The 22395-nt window shown below is 47.1% G+C and overlaps 1 protein-coding gene across 5 annotated transcripts in view; it reads left to right on the plus strand.

The window, feature by feature from the left end:
• IRF2 (interferon regulatory factor 2) overlaps nt 1-22395 on the plus strand; it is an 87251-nt gene that overhangs the window by 13251 nt on the left and 51605 nt on the right. The window contains exon 1 of one of the 5 annotated variants that reach the window (XM_078445279.2): nt 12176-12381. The exons of the other annotated variants lie outside the window; for them this stretch is intronic. The gene's annotated coding sequence lies outside the window, so the exon portion shown is untranslated. Of the gene's footprint in view, nt 1-12175; nt 12382-22395 lie in introns of those variants that run through there. 5 annotated transcript variants of the gene reach the window in all.

Genomic DNA, 22395 nt, shown 5'->3' on the forward strand with positions numbered 1-22395 from the left:
TGATTTGCATTTCCCTACTAGGTGGTGGTGTTGAGCATCTTTTCATGTGCTTCGTTATTTGTAGATTTCCTTTGGAGAAATGTCTGCTTAAATCCTTTGCCCATTTTTGAATCAGTTATTTGGTTTTTTTGTTGCTGAGTTGTAGGATTATGTCATTCTTTTTGTGGGTTCCCAAATGACGTGCTAGATGGTCTTCAAAGCTGATAATGATTCCCCCGTCTTCATAGTGTGAGTAGCATACGGCACAAAATCATTTAAAAAATTTTGTCATGATGGCGCGCCTCAGTGGCTCTGTTGGGTTAAGCGTCTGACTTCAGCTTAGGTCATGATCTTGCAGTTCCTGAGTTCGAGCCCCGCGTCAGGCTCTGTGCTGACAGCTCAGAGCCTGGCGCCTGCTTCGGATTCTGTGTCTCCCTCTCTCTCTGCCCCTCCCCTGCCTGCTCTCTGTCTCTCTCTCAAAAATAAATCAACATTAAAAGGAAGTTAAAACATTTTTTTGCAATGTTGTAAAAGCAACATTGTTGATAAAGCACCTATTGAGGAATTAAATTATGTTGTAGGAAGTAAATTTGGGTGGATTGGTAAATAGGGAATCAGATAAAAGTACTTAATCTCATAGAATACTAGAATTGGAAGTTTCCTTAGAGATTATAGTCTGCTCCATCGGTTTTTTAGCTGGAGAAATCAAGTGACCTGCCCAGGATCTGGTGGCCAGATGAAGTACTTGGTATGTTTTGTTGGACTCTGTCGTAAAGAATTAACTTTTTTTGTGTGTTGTACTTTGAATTCTAAAATTTCTGGTTAGAGGAAGCACAGCAGTGCCCGAATATGGTAGTGAATTAATTGTAGTGGCTGCTCACAGGTTCATCACCACTGTGGTATGAGGATAAAAGTGAGTGAAGGTAGCCTGTCATGATCTGGCCGTTTGTGAGTTTGAGCCCCGCATCGGGCTGTGCGCGGACAGCCTGGAGCCTGCTTGGGATCCTCTGTCTCCCCCTCTCTCTGCCCCTCTCCCACTTGCTCTCTGTTTCTCTCTCTCCAAATAAATAAACAAACATTAAAATAAAAAGCGAGTAAAAGCAGCCTTAGAATAGCATTTGGAGCATGAGCATTTAAATATAATACATCCAATAATGGTTTAATACTACTACTTGTGTGGATGAAGACAAATTGATTGCTGTAATAACAGATCTGTAAAGTCAAATGAACGCATTTGTGTATTTGTTGTGAATTATCGACCAAATGAGGAACCGTTTATTTGTTCTTACGAGAGCTACAGTGGATGAGGAAATTCAGTGAAATACCACAACTGTACAATAGCAAATTTATTGTTGGGTTGCTTTTATGTTGTGCTCAAATTTTTCATCTTACCCGATCCTTCTGCAGAGTTGGTTTTCATTAAATCGTACGACCTGGCAAGATAACATATGGATCATAACTAAGAGTGAATTGTAAAATAATTGGGAAGAAGATACATAATGTCTCTGACGTAAGGCAGAGGGGGGAAACTTATATTCCCTCTGGTGTGGGACCCAGGCTTTAAAAAAAAAGTCCTCAAAATTAGCCTCAAGTACTAGGAAAACAAATATGATCATGACGAAATCAAGTTGAAGACCCCTTTCTGCAAGCACGTATTTTAAAGGAAACTCTCAGGAGATTTAATTCCTTCGGGAGACATTTTTTGAACCGGGCTGCGGAGATGTAAAATTGACAATTTCGTGTTCTCAAAGAGCTTATCATTTACTTAGAGAGACAGGCGTGTAGATAACCATCTGTAGTAACAGAAAGAATGAAATGTGTGCTTCATAAAAGCACAGCAAGCCCAAGGCGCTGTGTCTTTGACCAGCGAAACGGGGTGTGCTTCACTCCCTACTTCCCACCTGCCAGAAAGACGATGGCCGATGGCGGTGTCGACTGGTGGCCAAAGGGCGAGCGGGGCATCTTTGGTTGACAGAAGAGGAAGAGCAAAGGTGACATGGGTTGAAAAGGCCTTCCATTCTTGGCACATGGGGCGTGGTCTGATGTGGTGGGGTTAGATGGATCCCAGGAGTGACAGGGACAGTCTGGGTGGCCACAGCTACCTCAAGTTCTGTGCTCCCGTGTTTCCCAGTAGAGAAAGGGTTTGTTTTGAGGACAGAGCAAGTTTTCAGGGGCGGGGGGTGGAAGGTGATTGAAAGGATTGGGAACATTTTCCCCTTACGTTTTGGAAAATGGTAGGTAATTACTGTGGCCCGGGGGTGGCAGGACCGAGAGCCTGTCGCTTTTGAGAGGAGATGTAAGGGGGCATGCGTTGGTTGTTCCTACGCACCGTGGGCCTTGCAGAAGGGGCCAGATTGTGTTTTTGATGATAACCAGGCCTGTCTTTGGGGTGCTTTGATACGTTTCTAAGAGGAAGTAATGCACAGGTATGAAAATATTTTTTTGTACTCTCTTTTGTTTGTTTTGGTTTGGTCTATAAAGAGAGAGAAGGGATTATGGACAGGTCCACAGTAGACCGTTGTCCTTAATACGGATGAGAGACCCAAGTTGGAGCACCGAGACACTGGATGGTGAGGTGCCCCAAAACCACGCATGAGCACAGCGGAAGTTTTCAGGACGGGCGTCCTGTTGGCTCACATGTGATGGGGATCCCGCTCTCCCCTGGGTGGTGAGACTGGCTTGTGGCTTAGGAGGCTCCTCCCTGTCCAGGTGTGAGGTATGCTCGTTCACGGTCTCTGAGTTATGCCCACAGAAGGCCATGGAAGGGCTGGGGCATGGATCGTTAGGGTCAAGCCCAAACTACGGGCACTTGGGAAGCTCAGAGGAAACTGGTGGTGTTGGCTGCACCTCGCTGAGGCCCCTTCCCATCTGCATTCCCTCCGCATGGCTGAAGCCAAAATGGCACCACCATTGGGTGTGGAGGCCACGTCAGCTTGGTTGACTGGCTGCACTGATAGCATGATGGAGATTTGCTGGGCTCTCCGCTTCATTGGGGGGATAAGGTTTGAAGATCTTACTCAAAGGCCTTAGATTTTTCTGGGTTATATTACAGATATCACATTCTGCATCTGTTATTCATGGCTGCCTTCTCGACTCTGATTAGATAAACTTTGGAGTACCGTCATGGGTTCCTCAGGGCTCAGCAAAATGACTCGCGTACAGCCAGCACTCGATAAATATTGGTTGAATTAAATTGTAATGATTGACCTAGTTCTCTGTTTATTATCTCCCGTCCACCCACGGGCCCGTGTAGTACCTTAGAGCTAGCAGGGCTCGTGTGCTGTGTTGCCTAGTAAAGAACAGGACGGGACAGCAGGTGGAAAGCACATCAGCCATGTTCACGTGTGCCCAGGGGTGTATGGGGTGTTTCCCCTCATCAGTCAACAGGGACCCTTGTTAAGGGGCCGAACAAATGGCTCTCTGTTAATTAGCCAGTCTTGGACGGGCTTTCCGGCTGTGTCTCTCCCGCTTCCACCCTTTCCCTGTGGCACAGCCTCTCCCTGTTACCGGTTCAATCCTGCCACGTACACTTCCTCCCTCTTGCCTCTGTTGTTATTCTTCCTTTTGTCTGGAATGTTCTTCCTTTCTTTTCACCTGAGGATCTCTGATCTCCCCAAGCCCAGTTCAGATGGCCCCTCTTCTTTGAAGTCTCCCAGAGTTAGCTCTTCTGGGTTTTTCCCAGTAAAACACCCCCGGAATGCCCTCTACAAAAAAGTCACCTTTATAAAACTCAGGGGCACATTCTTGTGAAGCTAATGAGATGGCGTTGAGGGTGGGGGAGTCTGTTGCAGAGAGCGAACCAGGAGCCGGTGGTGTTGAATGCCGCTGTTGAGTTGTCATGGGATGGAAGGCATCCTGAAGTGCCCCGTCGAAAGTTCCACCGTCCTCAGTTTGTTTCCCTAGAGTCACCTTCAGGACGAGATGCCTCATTTTGGAGTTGGTTGCTTATGTGCCCGAGTCCATCACTGCTGTGTCAACTCTGAGGATGGAGATCATGCCCTCATCACCTTTGTATCACCCCCGTCCGAGATGGTCATTGCGCTTGGCACATAGGGCTTTTTAGAGTACCTGGCTCGGTAAGGTTTTTTTTTTTAATGTTTATTTATTTATTATTTTTTTGAAGAGAGAGAGAGAGAGAGAGAGAGAGAGAGAGACAGACAGACAGACAGAGCAGGGAGGGGCAGAGAGAGAGGGAGACAGAGAATCCCAAGCAGGGTTCCCACTGTCAGCACAGAGGCCGATGCAGGGCTTGAACCCACGAACCGTGAGATAATCACCTGAGCTGGATCCAAGAGTCAGCCGCTTACCTGGCTGAGCCACCCAGGTGCCCCTAAATGTTATTTACTTTTTGAGAGAGAGGGAGGGTGAGAGTGGGGAAGGGACAGAGAGAGACAGGGAGACAAGAGGATCTGCAGTGGGCTTTGCATTGACAGCAGAGAGTCCGATGTGGGGCTTAAACTCATGACCTGAGCTGAAGTCGGACGCTCAACTGACTGAGCCACCCAGGTGCCCCAATAAAATTATTTTATTAAAAAAAATTTTTTTTACATTTATTTATTTTTGAGAGACAGCGTGAGACAAAGTGAGAGTGGGGGAGAGGCAGAGAGAGGGAGACACAACCTGAAGCAGGCTCTGAGCCGTCAGCACAGAGCCCGATGCGGGGCTCGAACCCATAGTAGACCGTGAGATCATGACCTGAGCCGAAGTCGGACGCTCAACCCGACTGAGCCACCCAGGCGCCCCAGGATTTTTTAAATGAAAAGTTGAGTAAATATATTTCAAAAGTTTGTTAACATACTGAGCTCGATTTATCTGGAAAATGTCACGAACGTAGCAAAATTCTTCTTCTTTATGTCGCCTGCTTTTCGCAATCAGTTTTCCCCCTACTTACTTACCACTTATTCATAGTAAGTTTTTTCCATCACATCACATAGTTCATATCATCTGCTTTTTCCTCCCCAGCCCCTGCCAACCATGGGTTCTCCAGGAGGGATTTTTCCACTTTCTTATCACTGGTTTTCAACCTTCTCGCAAGCTTCCCTGGTGTAATCTGCAATTGGCCCCTGAACTCAGAGGGCAGAGGCAGATGAGGGAGGAGGTAGGTGGCAGTTTTAATAAGCAAAGGGCACTTCCTGTGAGGCTTGTCTTGGCTGCAGCAAGATGATTAGATCCCTGCACCTGCCCGCCAGACCTTCGAAGTTTACATAGAGGCCTTAACTGGGTTCAGTCAGTATACCATGCAGGTGTTCTCAACATGACATCACCATCTCAAGGCTGTGTCCTTGGAGGAGCTTCTGGGAGCAGGAAAGGCAAGCAGAAGCCACATTCCAAGGACAGAGGAGGGGGCGAGGAGCCTCCTATTGGTGAGGTCCCGCTCACAGGTCAGCTGGCGGTCCCGTCTTTTCCATGACCTTCCCCAACACCGATCAATAAATAATTATTAATTACTGCATATCGTTATTTGCAAGGCACTGTGCTTGATACCTGTGAAGGTTTAAAGATGAATAAGATGAGATTCCTGCTCACAAGGACTTTATACAGGGATATGCCTGTTTTCAAGTTCGTTAAGCTGTGAGCTTTGGGAGGAAGTGGTGGGATATGAAGCCTGAAAGGTAGGACAGGCTGAGTTTTGGCCCAGATTTTATTCTGTGGGCCTCATGGAGCCGCTGAAGGATTTTGTGCCAGGGGAGACAGCGGTTCGGAAGATTAATCTGGCCGCTACTGTGTACGGTGGGGACCGTGCTAGTATTCCGGAAGATGGACCCTGGGTACTCCCCTGCTCCTTTGTGAGAGAATCTGTCTTTGTCCACTCTACTAGATGGAGGCCTGGCTCCATGTTTGAAATTTTGTGGGGGGACGTCTTAGAGGAGGCCAAAGCAGTCATCCCGTCTTCCTCCTCATCTAGCTCTTGCTCAGAGATGTCGCCACGTTGCCATTAAGATCTCTATTTATAGATGAGGAACCCGAGATCTGGAGAAGTTAACAGGTTGTGGGTGGTGAGGTTCGAATCCAGGTGAGCTCGGCACCAAATCTGAGCTGCGGAGCCCATCCTGTTTCAGCAAGGAGAAGGAAGGCAACCAGTATGGCCCTGGGAGGGGTTGGCAGGAGGAGGGAATGGTGACCACACCGTGGGCACCAGATTCAGCTTCCGGTTCGATCCGGAACTTGTCCAGGAAGTGTTGTTTAGAAATATTTGAAGACTGTTCTGCAGCTGGTGGGGACATATTTGCTCTTGGCTCAGGGGTATTTCTGTACTCAGACTGGGTAGCAGTTTTGGCTTGACGCTAATGGAATTCATTGGCGATCAGGATAACTTATCGATGGAAGCAAACTCATGAATGCTCCAGTGCCGGAGTTGGTTATGTGTTGGGTCTCCACCTGATTTGAACATAAAGAGCTGAATTGAATGGCTCTGTAATAATGATAATAATAGCAGATCGTCATCATCATCGTCATAGTAATACCTTTGTTGAGAGCTTACTGGCTGAGGGGACAACTCAAAGAAGATCTTCAAAGGAAAAGTGGCAGCAGGAAGGAGACTGTCCAGGCACAGCCTCAGGCACAGCCTGTGGATGTAGACCGAGGGAGGGAAGTATTTATTCTCAGCCAGGGGGAAAGATAGACAGTGCCCTTCAAAGTCAGCCGTTTTCAGAGCAAATCATTTCCAGGCAACTGTTTTTGGGGAAGGCGTTGATTTTCATCACAGTCTGCCAGTAATGGATTTGAAATCAGATGGCAGCAAACAGTTGTGTCATTTTATGCAGATAGGTTTTCTTAGAAGGTTCCAGTAGGCTGGTCCTTCTGAAAATCCCTGTTAACTTGCCTTTTCAGAGCTAAGCACCGAAAGCACGGCCCTCTCTTCTTTCCTCCCGCCCCTTTCCCTTTGTCTTTGCTGTATCCACAGTGTGTCAAAACACACCCATTGTTGGTCTGCTGAGTGAAGAGGACTTGAGTGGTAACAGCCATTCAGGGAGGGGCGCCTGGGTGGCTCTGTCAGGTTGAGCATGTGACTCTTTATGTTGGCTTGGGTCATGATTCCAGAGTCCTGGGATTCTGACCTTCGAGTCCGGGCTCTGCGCTGGTGACACAGAGCCTGCTTGGGATTCTCTCTCTCTCTCCCCTCTCTCTGCCCCTCCCCTCCCCTCCCCTCCCCTCCCCTCCCCCTCAAAATAAATAAATAAACTTAAAAAAAAAAAAAAGAAAAAACAATTCAGGGAATTCAGGTCCTGTCTGACTCCCTGCGCTGCTCCTTCTCCCCCAGCTAGTGTGTGTGTCTCATTTACCCACTGTGTTGTTCACACTTTTCTCACGTGCACTGTCTTATTAAATGTCTTTCCTACATTCCTGGCGTAACCTTGAGGACTACGCGATGCCTTTTTCGGGCTGGCCTAAAATGGGTGGCTTCACGGCCACCAACGTATCCATGGAAAGAGAGGCAGTCTTAAGCGAACTCTTAAGTCCCGAAAGGAGACGCTGTGCCTTTCCGAGTGTTTCTCCTGTTCTGCAAAGGCAGTGCTCAGAGGACATGCTGATTAAGGGAAAATTAGGGTCGCTTGTTTTCCTGTTTTCCATATGGAAAGAAGGTTTGAACATGCAGTACGAGCCGGAGTCCATATGCTTTGAAATCTGTCCATGATTCTCGCTTTGCTGAATTGCAGAATCGGATGCCATCTAGGTACTGGCTTCCGGGCCCAAACACGACCAGTAGTCACAGCGTGTTTCTGCCCTTTTAGGTCCGTATCACCTTCTATGAATTCTTCTGGAAAATACTCAAAAAAGGTGATGGATTTAAAACTGTTCTTAGATTTTCATAATTCAGATGTATCTGGGAAATAATTTATCTGCATACAGCCTTTTTTTTTTTTTACAAGAAAGAATATTATCTTTGTATTTGCAACAGATTTCATGATTATTATAGTTTTTTTTTTTTTTAAGACTACACGTCTCACACATGATTGTTTAAATTGCTTGGGAAACATTCCTAGAAGCGACGTGGCTGGGTCAAAGGATGCCACTTAAAATTTTTGATACCTATAGCCAAGCTGCTGTCTGGAAATTTTATACCTTTTTATACCATAACCCATGTGAGCTATAAAGAGTTATTCTAGATGTTCTACGTGTTTCCTCACCTACTCCTTGCAAAGGAGAGAACAGATAAGGTCAGCTACCTGTCCGTCACGCAGCTACTGAATGATTGAGCTAGGATTTGGAACCCAGCATCTCAACCAGACTCCACATTGCACACTGTTGCCTTTTGTGCTCTGTTACTTCCACAGCAGCCGGTGTGAGAAAATTAACAACGTGATGCTGTGATGAGCCCCTTCCTTCGATGAATCCCTAGGTATGGATATAATCTCTTGAACCCTCATTCTTGATGCATTAGAAAGGATAGGTGCAGAATGATTTCCCTGAACCAAAACCTTTGGTCTGTACATTCTTTTTATTTTTTAAGTTTACTTATTTATTTTGAGAGAAAGCAAGCATGGTAGGGACGAGAGAGAGAGAGAGAGAGAGAGAGAGAGAGAAAGAGAGAGAGAGAGAGAGGAGAGAGGGAATCCCAAGTAGGCTCTGCACTGCCAGCGCAGAGCCTGGTGCGGGGCTCGAACTCGCCAACTCTGGGGTCATGACCTGAGCCAAAACCAAGAGTTGGACGCTTAACCGACTGAACCACCCAGGCGCCTAATGGTCTGTACGTTCCTAAGGAAACTGTATAGTTCAGTGGCCACTTTCCTCAGTTCTCCCCTGCCTCATTCTGCAGGCTAAAAAAGGCTGGAGGTGGGATTAAACCTCCTACCCTTGTAACCTCATTGTCCCCTTGCCTCCTGCCATCATGAGGTTGCCAACATCACCAGAGGGACGGGGTCGGATGGAGGCGAAGGTTTTACAAAGTTCGGTCTAGGGACTCCAGGTTTAAAACCCATGTTTATCTTTGCTGGCGGACCTGGTGGGATAGATCACACCCCCTCCCCCAAAAGTGTTGTCATCATTGCAGCCCTTGGGTCATACAGGGTCAGAAGACTTCCTCATTTAGAAAAAGCCCCAGACAGCTCACTTATCTTGTTCCATCCTTGCTTGTGGGTGATTTGTATTCTTCATTGCACCTCCCTCAGAGCAAAGAGCAAATGAAACAGAAAGTGTTGGGAAATGCGACAACTGTGGCTGTGTGCTTCCTTTCTGATCTGCAGCCCCCCGGTGGCTTTAACGCTCACGTTCCCGAAATGTTCCTGACTTGTGGAAGCAGCTGTCAGAACCAGCGCGGTATCCGAGTGAAGCTTGGACACCAGCTTTCTAGCATTTATGTCTGAGGGCCCAAAGGGCACGCATAGATGAGCACTGTCCACTCAAGGTTGAAGCCTACTTGTGGACACTCGGTTCTCATGATAGTGGAGCTGTGATGGGGAATCAGCTCGGGCCAGGGCGAAGCCATAGCTTCTTCTTCCTCAAATGGTAATGATCAGAGTGCCTACCTCATAGGGTTACTGTGAGAGTTAATGAGATCATGTGTATAAAGCATAGACTTTAATAGCAGGTGCATCACAGATGCTCTATGGATATCCCTACCACCATCGTGATCTGAAAAATCAGAAGAGCGGTTTTTTTTGGAGGCCAAAAAAATGCCTCCAAAAATGCATATATTTATACACAATTCAAGTCAGTAAATGTAAACACTGATATAAGTGCTTTGGCCCTTATGGGAGGAAGGTCTCCGGGAGGTCTTCACCTTGACCGTTGTTAGACTTAGTGTGTTTGCTTTCTTCACATGTGCCCACGGATCTGTGAACTGAATTTCTGCCCACATTCCACAGACCCCGAGCAACCCAGTGTGTATTGTACTTCTCACATTTGCAATGATATCTGTGCTTTCATTCAAAGTGGTTTTAAGTGATTTTTAAAAATGGTGCAGGTAAACTTTCCAGACACTTCTTTGAGTCAGTTTGCATTTGTGCCACTGTAGGTATTTAGTCCTTGTGTTTCCCAAGATGGTGGCCACAGAGCAGTAGGGCTTCTGTGAAATGGGAGAATGGTTCCTGTACCCACTCATACTCCACTCAAAACAAAACAAACAAATAAATAAACAAAAACAAAATAAATAAACTTGCTCTAACTTGGTACTCATAAAATTATTTTTGGTAATAAATTTAATTTTGGAAATGAAATGTTTAAAATGCTATAGGGGAAGGAACAATGTCATTACTATTGTCATTGTAAAGGAACCCTAGGGAGGATGTTTGAAAAAAATTTAAAAAAAAAAAATTTTTTTTTTTTTTTTTAAATTTTTTTTTTTTTCAACATTTTTTTATTTATTTTTGGGACAGAGAGAGACATAGCATGAACAGGGGAGGGGCAGAGAGAGAGGGAGACACAGAATCGGAAACAGGCTCCAGGCTCCGAGCCATCAGCCCAGAGCCTGACGCGGGGCTCGAACTCACGGACCGCGAGATCGTGACCTGGCTGAAGTCGGACGCTCAACCGACTGCGCCACCCAGGCGCCCCAAAAAAATTTTTTTTTAGCGTTTTATTTATTTTTGAGACAGAGAGACACAGAGCATGAACGGGGGAGGGGCAGAGAGAGAGGAAGACACAGAATCGGAAGCAGGCTCCAGGCTCTGAGCCATCAGCCCAGAGCCCGACGCGGGGCTCGAGCTTACGGACCGCGAGATCGTGACCTGAGCTGAAGTCGGACGCTTAACCGACTGGGCCACCCAGGCGCCCGAAAGAAATTTTTAAAAAATGTTTATTTATTTATTTTGAGAGAGAGAGAGAGCAAGTGTGGGACAGGTAGAGAAAGGGGAGACAGAGAATCTGAAGCCCCACACCGTCAGCACAGAGCCTGACGCGGGGCCTGAACTCTGGAACCGTGAGATCATGATCTGAGCTGACGTCAGATGCTGAACCAACTGAGCCACCCAGGCACCCCTGAGAGAAATTTGAATCTCTATTTAAGGCTTTTCTTATTTTATAAATAAATATTTTATACATTAGATCGGAAAAGGAGAAACATATCCATATTGCTAGGTAGATGTAGCGTAAAGGCAATAATAATTTTTCAGTGGTTACTTAAGATTTCAAATGTTATAAAAATATCCTACTTTCATGCAAAGGAAGTTTGCATTAAACTTTTCGATTTCAGGACAAAAATATGCTATTATTCACTAATTTAAGTAGAGTGTGTGCCAGATTAACTTATAACGTAAGTACAGTTTAAGGAAGAAGATGCTGATTTCCTTGTGTAACATGGGAACGCTAATATATTCCAAGGATAGAAATAACTTGAAATTAATTACAGAGCCCGCATCCCTTATTTGCAATCCCAAAAAACCCTGAAAACTGAAAGTTTTTGTCATGACTCATTTGGCAGCATGGTCTGCCCTGAATTGGCACAGAGCTATTCGTAGCTTTCACTAATCCCAATCAGTGTGAATGTTCACGTTTTACTGCAGAATATGACTGTGTAGATTAAGGGGTTCTCTAGATATTGCTGGGGGTGTTCTTGTTCTATATGGTATATGCACCATATTTCTGATATCCCCATACCGCTGAGTTCTGAAACCTGTCTGGTCTAAGGATTTTGAATAAAAGAGCAGCTATCTCCTATAACCGGAACCGCCCCACATCCTGGTTTTCCTAGGGGCAGTTCCTCTTTACATCTGGTTAGAGGCAAGGTATGACTATTTATAAGGCCCCATTCACACTTCGAAGCGTTCCATTTGGGGGGCACCTGGGTAGCTCAGTTGGTTAAGCGTCCCGCTCCTGGTTTCAGCTCAGGTCATGATCTCATGGTTTGTGAGTTCAAGCCCCGCGTCAGGCTCTGCACGATGGGTGTGGCGCCTGCTTGGGACTTCTCCCTCTCTCTCTGCCCCGCCCTTGCTAGCGCCTTCTCTCAAAATAAATAGAACTTAAAAAAAAAAAAAAAGAGAGAGAATTGTTCCATTTTGGACAATCCATGATTTGGTCGCCATCCTGACTGTCTGTGAGTTCTTGGTAATGAGCAGTTTGGTGCTGATGGCCGTCAGTAAGTTTCCAGTGAGTTCTCCTATATACGGCTTTAAAATAAACAAGGTTCTAGGTTATATCTAGACCACCCTAAGGTGACTTGAAACGTTGTTGATAAGAAATCAAAAAGGTATTTTATTTTAAAGGTATTTATTTATTTTATTATTATTTTTTTTAATTTAAAAAAAAAATTTTTTTTTTCAACATTTATTTATTTTTGGGACAGAGAGAGACAGAGCATGAACGGGGGAGGGGCAGAGAGAGAGGGAGACACAGAATCGGAAACAGGCTCCAGGCTCTGAGCCATCAGCCCAGAGCCTGACGCGGGGCTCGAACTCACGGAGTGCGAGATCGTGACCTGGCTGAAGTCGGACGCCCAACCGACTGCGCCACCCAGGCGCCCCAAAGGTATTTATTTTAAAAAGGTCTATCTTACAGCTTTCTTAGATGCGATTCCCCACAGCCTTTATATGCATCTTTTTATGATGGCAAATCATTGTTTCCTGATCGTAATTGCTTGTGTACAGCCTTCTTTTACTAGTTCGCGAGTGCCTCTCTTGTTCCCCCTTTCATCATCGCTGATGCCCAGCATCTGCAGTATATTCGTGGTTTCTTTATCGAGCCTCGGCCTTTGCCATACCCTAGGACCTGGGTACAGAGTGGTGAGCGGGCAGATAGGGTCTCGGGCCTCGTGGAGATTCTCGTCAAGTCGGGCAGACAGATGCGGGGGCCTGGCCTGACCTTCAGAGACTAAGGGAGGCTTGTTGAGGAAGTGGTCTCGGAGCTAAGACAGTGTGAGGTTACTCAGTGAAAGGGGACGGTCTTGCTCTTGAGACCGGGAAGGAGGCCTGGGGGACAGACCCGCCACTGGAGGTGCTGGGAGTAAGGACAGTGGAGGGAGAGGACACCAGAGCCGGGCCTGTGGAACAAGGGGCTCTGAACGGACCGTATCTGTGCTTTTCCGGGGGTGTTCTGGCTGCAGGGTAGCTACCAGATTGGGGTTGGAGGGCGGGGCCGAGCTCACAGAGCTGCTTGGTCCTGACTGTGCTGAAGGAAGGAATTGTTCCCGACCCACTGGTCGTGGCACTTTCTATCCCCACAGTGTTCGAGTTACTCTCCTGGAGAATAGTAAATATGTGCTCTGCTCGGTACTCTGGGGCCAAAGTAGTTAGTGAAATGTTCCGCCAAGTTCGAGCAAGTAGGACTGAAGGTTATTCAGGCTTCCGAATTCTGCAAGATGAGGAAAAATTGCAAATGAGAAACAGGAAGCAAAACCCTTACTCATGGTGGGTGTTTCTCGAGCCAAGTGCCTGACAGACTGAGGGAGGGGGGAGGCGTCCTCGCAGAAGGGATGAAGCCCGGCTGGGAATGCCGGCTTTGGGGGCCACCGGGTGACAACCAAGAGCTGGCCTGAAGTGTCCTCCAGAGAACGTGGTGGTGTGGGGCCTCTGAATGCCGCGTATCTGAAAAAAGGCAGGGGGTGCTTCTGACTGCTTTCCTTGGCCGCTAACTTCACCCAACGGGTGAGGCAGTGTCTCTGGGAAACCACCCTCGTGTTTCCAAGTTGAGAGAACTGATAACTGCTGTTAAATATTAGCACAAAGATTAGGAGGCATATGTTTCGTGCTGAACGCTGAGAGCCTTCTCTCACATGTGCACACTGGCCCTTGGTCGCTTCTGGTTTTCCAGACAACCTGCAATTTAAATGAGTTATGGACCATCATCCCTCGTCTTCCCCAGGAAATGAAGCTTCCAGGCTTCTCGTTAAGATCATTGTTGCCTCATTGCGTAACATGACTGATGCGTGTAGTTAATCCTGTCGTGGTGCCTGGATTGAAAAACAAAAAACCACAAAAAACAAAACTGCCAGCAGTTTCATTGAAGCACCAGAGAGGGAATTTTCTAGAATTTGTTGTATTTGCAGAAAAATGTCGTGTTTGCTGCTGTTTCCCCCACTGGACTGTAAATCACTCATGTACTTTGCTCTGGTCTTTCTGGCCGAGGCTTTTTCCTTGCAACTCATTTCAGACTTGCACTAACGTTGCAAGAACACTACAGAGAACTGCTTTTCTGAACCTTTGGAGAGTAACTTGCCAGCAGGACGTCCCGTCACTCCCGAATGCTTGAGTGTATCTTCCTGCAAACAAGGGTCCTCTCCAACATGACCGCAGCGCCCCTGTTCGAATCAGGCCGTTACCCTGAGCACCACCTGATCCACAGACCCCATCCGGGTTGGCCAGTGATCTTAACAGCGACCCCATGGCACAGGGATCCGATTCAGGCTCAGGGGTCATGTCTCCTTAATCTTCCCGTAACGTCTCTGATCTTGACATTTTGACAGTTACGAGCCTGTTATCGTATAGATAACCCATCAGGTGGGGCTTCGTGACAGTTCACTCGCGGTCAGATTTAGGCTACGGAGTTTATGCAGGAATATCACAGACGTGGGGCTCTTTCCTCATTGTGTCCTCTCCAGTGGTGAGTGACTGTGATGTGTTCCTTTCTTCGTGATGTTCATTCAACCATTTGACCGAGGAGGTATTTGTCAGGCTTCTCTTTGGTTATTCTTTTTTCCCTTTGTGGTAAATATTTTGTGGGATGTCCTTCGAGACCGTGTAAGGGTCCCATTTCTCACCAGCCTTTTAACTCACTGGTTTTAGCATCCACTGATGTTTCCTGGCAGGAGAATTACTTCTCTGATAGCTGCCGCATGGTGATTTTTAGTTCCATACTCTTTCCACACTTACTACCTGCCCTGCTGCTTTGTAGAAAAGCTCCCTCCTCTCTATTTTTCATTGATTCCTATTTTATCCAATGGACTGTAACACGCTTTTGTCATTGTTTTGACATTCAGATTGTCTCCGATTGGCTGGTGGGAGCCTTTGTGTGGATTGTCCTGTTCTCTTGATGTTCTCGGTGTTCTTTGGACACGTCCTTACTTTCTGACCCCCCAACATAATTCCGTCTCGTCTTCTGCTTTCCCTGCCCTAGACTTGCAATCAGCCATGTTTCTGAAAAGCTCTGATTCCTTTTAGTGGAGAGTGGTATTTAGAAACCACGATTTGGGTGTTATGTGTGCTTATCACCAGTGGTGTATTGCTGCCCCCAGACCCTCGTAGTGGGCAGGGTTAGGGAATAGTGTACCACGTGTACATACACATATTTGTACGTACGTGTGTATATGTACACATATTTTTACATCTATATTTATTTCTGTGTTTATCGACATATATGAACTCAGTCCTTATTCTATCCCAACACCCAAGATTATTCTAGATTTCTTTCTCTGTTTGAACTTCCTTCTCCAAAAGTGAGAAACCTGGCTTCCATTTCCCCTAATGTATTAATTAATTTACTCAATTGCCTGAGTAGTGTATCTAATCTCACATCCCTTCGGCCGCCCCACTGCAATGAAGTTGCCCTCCCCATCTCATTCCTCAGGCTTCTGTGCTCCCAGACAAGACTGCTGTCCCTGGACAGGAGCCCACTCACCCCACTTGGGCCCTGACACCCCACTCTGGGCTGCTCTCCCCCACTGTCCCCGTGTCTATCCTCATTTCCCCACCTGGGCTTTAAGATTCCCCATACGATGTGCCAGCACCTCCTTCCACCCAAGGGGACACCCTCTTAATGCCAGTAGTCCTCACTAGCATGCCTCTGTTCTGCTCTCCTAATGTCTTCAGATCATTAGGACCATAACAAAGTACCACAGGCTGGGTGGCTTATACAACAGAAACGTATTGTCTCCCGGTTCTGGAGGCTGGAAGTCTGAAATCAGGGTGTTGGCAGAGTTGGTTCCTTCCGGGGGCTCTAAGGGAGAATCTGCTCCATGCTGCTTTCCTCGCTTTGGTGGTGGCTGGGAGTCCTTGGCGTTCTTTGGCTTGTAGACCCACCGCATCGCCCCCATCCCTGTCTCTGTCTTCATCTGGCCTCCTCCTCTGTGTGTGTCTGTGTCCAGATTTCCCTCTTCTTGTAAGGACACCAGTCCTCTTGGATTTAGGGCCCATCCTAATCTAGTATCACCTTGTTTTAACTTGATTATATCTGTCTAGACCCTATTTCCAAATAAGGTCACATTCACAGGTTCTGGGTGGATGTGAATTTGGGGGGAAACCCCATTCAACACAGTACATCTGCTTTGCTCCATTCCGCCCAATGGACTTTTGGACTCAATCGTTCATGGAGTGGGGGAGGAGGGGGGGAGGATAGAAGGAACCTCTGTAGCTTTGCGAAGTTCATTATTGCCATATTCTACTTCTTCTCAAATCTAAAACTAGAGCACTCTGCCGACATTAAGGCTTTTCAGGACTTGGAATGAACACAGGATGGCACTCATTGGCATGTGACTTTACGAGGCCTCATGGGGACTGTGCCCCTCAAGACACCCTATGCTGTAACGTATTACAGCTTTTTACTCACTGTTGGGCACCCGTCCTCACCTGGTCTGGTGCCCCTGGGGCGGGGGGCTCCCCTGACCCCTAGCCACCCAGTTCCAGGCCAGACAGTTGTGTCTTGGTGTGCATTGTCGGTCCCGTACTAGGCGGTGCTGGCCTCTGAGAGAGTCGGCTGGAGTCCTTGTGGAGGGTGAGGTCTGGCTGTCATCAAGAGAGCCCTGTGTCAGCGCCCGGGCTCAGCAGCCATGGGGACGCTGCCCACGGACCGGCACATCCAGGAAGCGTATTGCCCTGATAATCGAAAAATGACCTCTGCTCCCTGCTTTTTTTTCACTTTTTAGCTTGTATTATATTCTGAACTATGTTAACATATATACACTTACATAGACTATGTAAAAATCTATGGGACATATAATTACATACAGTAACTCTATATTAACGTATATCTTCTGGTCATCATCCCATACAAAGGAAATACCCTTCCAGAGTCACACTGTTTCGTTATTTGAGTCCACCACATGTTATTTAACCATCTCCCTACTGCCTGGTATTTGGATCAATGCAAAGTTTTTGCTTTGTAGATAATGCTCCATCGAATAGTCCTTGATCGAATATTTGTGTCTGCGGAAACTATTAACTATTAAACACCCACTGTTGATCAGATAGTAGGCCAGGCACTTTACACATCATCTTAGTCCTACCACAAACCCTAAGGAAGTTAGCCCCATTTTACAGATGAGAAAACTGAGGCCTAGGGATGTGGGGCTCTGCTACCCTTTGCGTTTGGTCCCTAACGCTTTGCCCTGGGGAGAGGCTGTGTTGCCGAGTGAAATACTCCTAGACCTGAGTGGCCCCTACAGTGGTGGGGAAAGTGGCGGAGACTAAGAGATTTATGAGTTTTTAGGGGAATGGCGGGTGGATTTCTCCCTCAGGGTCACAACTCCCCAGTCCTAGCCTCATCTAGGGCATGGTGATAAGGATGTAGCCCTAGCAACAGGCTCACCCCTTGCCCACCTTGGTGGACAAAGGAGCCTCCAAGGCCTTCCCTGATCTCCACTCTGCTCAAGGGTGGCCGTGCTGTCCCTGAGTCATTGTGCCTGTCAGTCCTGCATCGTGGCACCGTCCTACTCGCTGACAAATAAAGACAGTGCTAGGCCCCGTGGAGATCATAATCGCTTATTAGGAAGTTCTAGGTCAAATTAGTTAGCCAAGAGTCAGACAAGACCAGTTATTGTTAACATCCAACTATTCCTTGAAGCCGCCCTATCAGTATGAACAGAAAGACTGCTGTGGTAATAGTCGAACCTGTAATGGTCAGGGAAAGCTGTTGGGGAAGGGTAGATTTAAAACTGGCCCTCAATTCCAAGAGAGAAGGGAGTTGGTGCGGAGGGGTGTAGGACAAACAGGGTGCGGGGAGATGTACGCGGGGTTGGCGTGGCGTTTGCAGACGTGAGGTCTGGCCCTCCCCAGAGCTCCTAATGCTAAAAATAAGGGAGAAGCAAAAAGCCCTCACGGCCCACAATTGCTCTTCATACACACTGAGGGGATGGAAACTGACAAATACCCCAAATGTCGACCACCATAGTGGTTTCGGTACCTTACAAAAATCTTAACGCGGAACGTCCATCGCGGCGTTGGAGCACAGCTTGTCCAAGAGGGGCTTTTTTGCGCTCCTGAAATAGTTCCTGGGGCTGAGCAGTCATAGGCTGGGCAGGGTGCGCTTTCTTCCTCCCCTTGTTTCTGAGGACCGCCCCAGGACCCAGGTGGCCTGTGCTCTGGGCCAGGTGACCCTGCCGTGTGGCAGAAGCAGAAACAAGTGGAGAATACACCCGGGGACGGACAGACAGACAGCAAACCCTCTGGTTCTCCTCTGTTGCTTTCTTAAAGAGGAATTGGAGGGGTGGAAGGCGGCAAGACAGTTTTATTTTGGAGTGGGGAAATACTGTTTTCCTAGTACACATTACAGAAATAAAGGTCTGGCCGGACAGGATGCGCAGTTGGTCTCGCTGGTTTCCACCAGCCAGGAAGGTACTACGAGGGGCAGGAAGTGTGAACCGATGGGGGTGGTGCTGGGCACTGGAGGCGGAGAGCTGCAGTCTACACATCCGGCCCAACTGGGGCAGCTGGAGCAGCCGGCTCTCTCAGCCCTGGCTGGGAGCCCCTTCAGCGCAGGCTCCCCGTGCAGACTGGGAGGCGCTGGGCCCTCCATGCCTCTTTACGTGGACCCCAGTTGGGCCTCATGGTCCAAAGGCCACGTAAGGGCCGAAGACTCCTTCTGTTTAAATCTGAACTCAACCACCCAGTAGCTCTGGGACCTTGGCCAAGTTACTTATTAACCTTCTGTGTCTCAGTTTCTTCATCTGTAAAATGGGGATTTTAGTAGCACCTACCTTACAGGATCGTGGTGAATCGAGAGAACTAACACTCCTAACAAGCTGGGAACTTGCCTGACGGTGTTAAGCACATAATACTCATCAGCTATTGTTCGTGGCCTCGGAGTGTAGCATGGGATCCTGTGTGCTCGGTACCTGCCAGCTGCTGGTGTTTTCAAGGGCTTAGCAAGTCCAAACAGGGATAAGAATTACACAGAAGCTCCCTTCACTTAACCAACAGGTTGCCTCCCCAAAGGTGATTAAGCTTATAGAGTGTGAGTCAGGCTTCTCTCAAAAAAACAAAACAAAACAAAACAAAAAAACCCCAACAAAACAAAAAACAAAACCACACACACAAAAAACAAAAAACAAAACAAAACCAAACAAGAAAATAAAACCAAACAAAAAAAAACCCCGGGCTTTCCTCAAAATAGAACAGTTTCAATGTCAGGTGGCTAACTTGCCTCTTCAAAAACCCCACCAGGGTGTCCTAGGCAGACACTTTGTTTTTACCAGCCACCTGACTACTCACTGTGATTTGGAAAACTGGAAGTGGCCTTGAAACTATGTGTCTTTGTTTGGGGACAAATGGTTCCTCATTCACACTGGCCACATTTCAGGTGTTCAGTAGCCACACGTGGCTGATGGCTCCCTTGTCGGACTGTGTAGATACAGAACGTGTCCAGAATGGCTGGATAGGCCTGGCAGGTGCCTGCTGGGATGTCAAGGGCAAGGCTACACAGGTCTACGTGTTAAGATATGTGGCGACGTTAACACAAGGTTCCAGCTTGACAGGAGCAGAGGATATATATTGGAGGCAGGATTTGGTAAAGATAGGCTTTGTAGAAGGAATGGCATTTGAACTAGCTGTGTAGGGGTGGATGGCTATTTTCAGGCTAGGTCTTCCTCCTGAGCTCTAACCTCATGGATCAAATTGCCCACCCAACACTTTTTTTCCCCCGATATCCCAAAGATATCCCAAAGCCAGTAGACCCAAAACCAACCTCAATATTTCTCCCCTTAAACCTTCCGTATTCCCCTTGCGGAGAGCGGCATTACCACCTGCCCGGTGTAAAGAAGGGGACAAGGAGGTCACGGAAGTCCAGATAAGTTTGAAGAGGGAGGGGAGTCAGAAATTCAGAAAGAGTCTGGTGGCTTCTATTTTCCTCCCTGAGGTTAGAGGCAAGACCCTTTGCCGGAATTGATGGGTGTGGAAGTGAATTCGCTAGCGTGACGATGGAAAGATCTCCGATTGCTCCTGTGGGGAACAACCACAGGAGCTGATGAGGGAGAAGCAAAAAAGATGTGCAGAAATCCGCATGCTCAGGTGAGGTGATGAGCCCATCAGCGTGTCGTGGGTGGTCAGGACTGGGCATCATTCAGCCCAAGCATGGGGTTTGTGGCGCCTGAGCAAACAGGAGAGAGGAAGTGAGACCCATCTGCAGTGGAGAAGGGCTGGGGCAGCTGGGTTGGGCAGAGAAGGGGGCCGGAGAAGGTGCTCTGGGGAGAGGGGCCCGGGGAGCAGGGCTCCTTGGGCAGAGATGGACGGCAGGGTTCTGGGCCCCCTCTCCGAAAAGCACACGTTCGCATACGTGGAGCATGGTCCGTGTTTCTCAAGGCTTGCTCTCTCTGGATGGAGGACTCCTGATTGCTTTGGGCTGCATTGAGAACCGTTTCCTAGAATGACCGTTGGCTCACCTGCAGGACGGAAAACCAGTCGTATATTTTGGTGTCTTTCGAGCACCCAGGTGGAGGCCAGAAGTCAGTTTCGGTTGAAGTGGTGCAGTGCAAGTTACTATCAGAGGCTCAGTCACACTGTTTCAGGTCCCAGACCAGCTTGTGGTCAAAGACAGGGAAGTTTTTGTCTAGTAGCTATGGTAATATCTTCTCTAAAGGATACAGAAAACACGTCCAAGAAGAAAATTGTGGGTTGGATGGCAGATATGCAAAACTATAATTTGGATGATTCTCAGTATGGGAAACTTGTTCAGTGGTATTTAAAGGCATTTTAGAATTTTAATTTCATGTGCATTCATATTCCATTCATGATGAAAGCTACTCGTCATTGGCACCCTCATTTTCCTATGACTCATTTGGAGATGTTTATTAAACATATGGAATCCGGAAGGCCATTGAGCTTATGGGTACTGAATGACAGTGATACCTACACTTAGCTGCGTATCCAAATTGCCCTAGGATAATAAGAAGAACTTGGAAATGCTATTGCAGTGAGTCTAAGATGGGGCCAAGGAGTCTTTTTGTTTGTTTGTTTTTTTGCTTTTTTAATTCCCTAGGTAATAATGTGCACAGGCAGTTTGGGGATCTGGTATAGGAGAATGGAATAGTATAGAAAAATATAACTATGGTTTATGATATCTCAAGGAGAGCCTTTCCCAGTAATCCTGCCCCATCGTTCAAGGTTGAGTTCCTGAAAAATCCACAGGGTAGGAGAATTCATGGTTGAATTGCTTAAAAACCTTGAGAAAAACTGGGCTAGAAACTAAAATTATTAAATGAATCTATGACACGCATCTTTCGAAAGTTCAATAAAAGGAAACAGCCAAGTGCACGAAATAAGGATTACATCAGTGACAAATTACATACATGAAATAAGGATTACATCAGTGACACACTTGCTTTGATTGCCATTGTGTATTAACTCTCCTGAAGTTTATTGATTCTTTTAATGTTTATTTATTAATTTTGAGAGAGCGAGACAGCAAGCAGGGGAGGGGCAGAGAGATCGGGAGAGAGAGAGAACCTGTTACCTGTTACCTCACTCTGATTATTTATATCCATTATAATAATCACTCACGTGGTTGTTTTCATACCGGGTACTTGCTGTTAAATTTCTCTGTCTTCCGGGAGTCCTTCTGGTTCTAAGGTTGGCTATATCCTTCTCTTCTGCTTCCTGCTTTCCACATGACCTTCCCCTTCTCCCCTCGCCGCACCCCCCCCCCCCACCCCGCCACATGCTCACACACATCTGTGTGCACACCTGGGGAGTGGTTCTGCCCAGTGCAATGCTTTTTATACTTTTTTTTTTAATGTTTATTTTTGAGAGAGAGAGAGAGAGAGCACAAGTGGGGGAGGTGCAGAGAAGGGGGTGGGCAACAGCGGATCTGAAGCGGGCTGGCACTGACAGCAGAGAGCCCGATGTGGGGCTTGAACTCATGAACCGTGAGATCATGACCTGAGCCGAATTCGGACGCTCCACAGCCTGGAGCCACCCGGGTGCCTCTGCTTTTTATACTGTTTTTGACCATGGTACCAGTATAATATAATTGAAAATTGAAACAAAAATTTCAAGAAAACAAGCTTACTCTTATTTGGGGGACTCTCAAGAGTTTGTGTTCTGTGTTCACCTACATTAAAATTGCTGATCTTAATCCAGTAAGTTGATTTCCTGACCCAGTGTTTGAAAAACACTGGTCTAGAGGCTTTTGACATCTTTGGATTTGAATCCCAGCTTTACCACTTAATAGCTCTGCAGCTTGGTGACCAGCTTCATTTCCTCATCTGGAAAACGGGAGCTAAGATACTATACCTCCTATAGTTTGTTTGCAGATTCAATGAAATCATGCATGAGAAGCCCCTGGCTTAGTGTCTGATTCCTAGGAAGCACTTCAACGGGTGATGGGGATAATGATGGCGAT

Source organism: Panthera onca, chromosome B1 (genome assembly GCF_046562875.1).
Source record: "Panthera onca isolate mPanOnc1 chromosome B1, mPanOnc1 haplotype 2, whole genome shotgun sequence".
Classification (NCBI taxonomy): domain Eukaryota; kingdom Metazoa; phylum Chordata; class Mammalia; order Carnivora; family Felidae; genus Panthera; species Panthera onca.